We start from the raw sequence: 2,828 nt of genomic DNA on the forward strand, positions 1-2,828 counted from the left end.
TGCCGCCTAATTTCAAGGGAGGACACGTAGGAGCAAACCAGGTATGAATCAGTAGTTACGCACAAAGAGGTCTGTTGCCTCGTGTAGAATATGACCGACTGGCCACCACCTTAATGCTCAGCAGTAGGGAAGGGTCACGGTCCGGGGACAGAGCGTGACGCAGCCATTGAAAGTGATGTTTACGACGAATTTTTAACGACAGAGGAAATGTTTTCCGTGTATTCTTAAGTGAAAACCAAGATGTAGGGGCGCCTGGGTGGCTCGGTCGGTTGAGCGTCCGATTTCGGCCCAGGCCGTGATCTCGTGGTTGGCGGGTTCGAGGCCCGCGTCGGGCTCTGTGCTGACAGCTCGGAGCCTGGAGCCTGCTTTGGATTCTGGGTCTCCCTCTCTCTCTGCCCCTCCCCTGCTCGTGCTCTGTCTCTCTCTGTCTCAAAAGAATAAAATTAGTTAAAAAAAAATAAAGTTATTTGAAATGAAGGCATGGTGTGTATCCTGTCTTTAAGAAGGAGTCTCGTTTCTCTGGAGGATCTGTTTATGTGAATATACGAGATCTTGGAGTGTATTTATATATTTTTCAGCTTGAGGTAAGGAGCTTGGGTCAGTTAGGAATGCGTTTTGACTGCAAATAACAGAAAATCCAGTGACATGGGCGGGGGGGGGTGGGGAGGGTTGTATTTTTCCCCTGTACCAAGAAGTCCCCCTTCACATCCGGGGCTGGTGTGGCTCCGAGAGGCTGTTAAGACCTGTTTTCACCCTGAAACTATCTCTTTCAAGCCTCTGTCCCCCACACCCTATGGCAGTTCTGGGACTGAGACCAGCCTCTGCACATGGCACTCCCTGGCGGTATGTCTGCGTTCATCATCCGGCTCTGTCTTCCAGGTTCCACTTGGGGGCTGGGACCAGGCGGCTCAGAGGGGGCCAGCTCGTGGGGGGCTGTTCATGAGGAAGTGACCTGCCCCAGTCACGCTGCTGCTCAGGGAGCCGGATGAATAAAGACTAAACGGATGGATGGGGGCACAGTTAGAACCCGGCTCTCAGCTCTTTTCCCCGCCCGAGCGGCAAACCACCAAGTCTCAACATCTAGCATGGCCTGTCAGTCCCTGGAAGCCCTGGCCCTGCCGACCCGCTTAGCCTCACGTCTCACCACTGAACTGCTGTGGCTCACACGCCCGCCACGCCGGGTTTACTCTGTGCCTTCGCATATGCTGTTCCCTCTGCCTGGGATGCCTTTCTTTGCTGCTGCTGCCGCCGCCGCCACGCCCTTTGGTCTAACTTCTGTTCACCCTTTTAGAGTCAGCCCAGCATCATCTCTTTCTGGAAGCCTCCCTGACCTCCTGGCTGGGCTAGGGGTGCCGCTTCTGACACCCCAGAGTACTCCGTGCTTACCGAACTTACCACACTTCAACGTTTATGTTCATGTTCTGACCGCCCCCCTCCCCGCCCCCAGCCGCTCCCTCCTGGCCCGTGAGCCCCTCGAGGGAGGACGTATCTGATTCACCTCAGCATCCAGCCCTGGCCTCAGAAGGGGCACGTTTGAGCAGGAAGTCAGGGGACCTGGCTGTGTACCCCTGGTCCTGAGGACAGCCTGGACCAAGGCGTCCCCGGGTCCCATCCAAAATGTTGGGCCACATCGGGTCACTTCTGAGCATGTGGTCATTTACTAGAGGGGCGGGGCTGGCACGGGACCCCCTGTACTGGGTGCCCCAGACGTGGGGGGAGGGTCATGGCCAGCGCCTTTGGTCAGCACCCCCACTACTTACAGTGTCTGGTGGTGGGGAATGGGGGTGTGGGTGCGAAGCAGAGGGGTTCTGGGGCCCCAGCACACCAGACCCCGCCAAAGAGGCTGGCCTGGCATCCCCCCACGGCAGGGGGGGTGGCCCTCAGTGGTTATCAAAGGCCAGCAGGGATGCCTCCCTCAGATGATGGCTGGGAGGGGGAAGGGGTCTCCCTGGTGACACGCTGGGCCATCCGTCAGCCTTGAGCACCATGGGGTCATTAACCCCTGACCCTGGGCCCTTCTTAGCCACTTCCTCTGGAGGGCTCTCCCCACCAGAAGAAGAAGGGAGGGGGGGATTGCTCTTAAGCCTCCGTCTTCAATGAGAGGCCCAGGGGCCCCTTGGCTGGTCTCGGGAGTCGCAGCCTTGCAGATTCTTCCAACGCTCAAGGTCCCGATTCTCTAGCTCCCATCCTCTGCAGCTGCTTCGGGGATCTGGTCGTGGCTCCCACCCTCGGTCAGCCGCAGGAGCAGTGTGTACGGGGCGGGACAGAGAGGGACCCTGAGAGCGACAGAAGAGACACGGGCCTCCTGAGAGAGACACTTGAGCTCAGAGACGGCTCTTTGCCATTTGCATACTATATTCAAAGGGACCTTCCAGACCAGTCCCACTTGCGAAAAAGTCAACGCAAGGACCCTAAATAAAACAGTAGCGGAACAAACCCAGCAATGAATCAAAAGGATACATACATCATGACTGATCGGGTTTACCCCAGAAATGCAAAGGTGGTTCAACATTCGAAAGATCTATTAGTGGCATCCATCACGTTCATAAATTAAGGGAGAGAAGTCATATGATCCTCTCGGCACTGGCGATAAATTTCAACATCTGCTTATGATAAACATGTTTTAGCCAACTGGGGATCGAAAGGAACTTCCTTCAGTTGATAAAGATTATTGACAAAACCCAGCACAAATACGGTTCTTTACGGGACAGTAGACAAAATCCCTTAAAACCCAGGGCAAGGCAATTTTGCCTGCATCCATGCGTCTATTTAATATTGTAACCGAGGTCCTAGATAGGGCAATAAGAGAGTAAAAAAAAATAATAATA

Source organism: Panthera onca, chromosome B4 (genome assembly GCF_046562875.1).
Source record: "Panthera onca isolate mPanOnc1 chromosome B4, mPanOnc1 haplotype 2, whole genome shotgun sequence".
NCBI lineage: Eukaryota > Metazoa > Chordata > Mammalia > Carnivora > Felidae > Panthera > Panthera onca.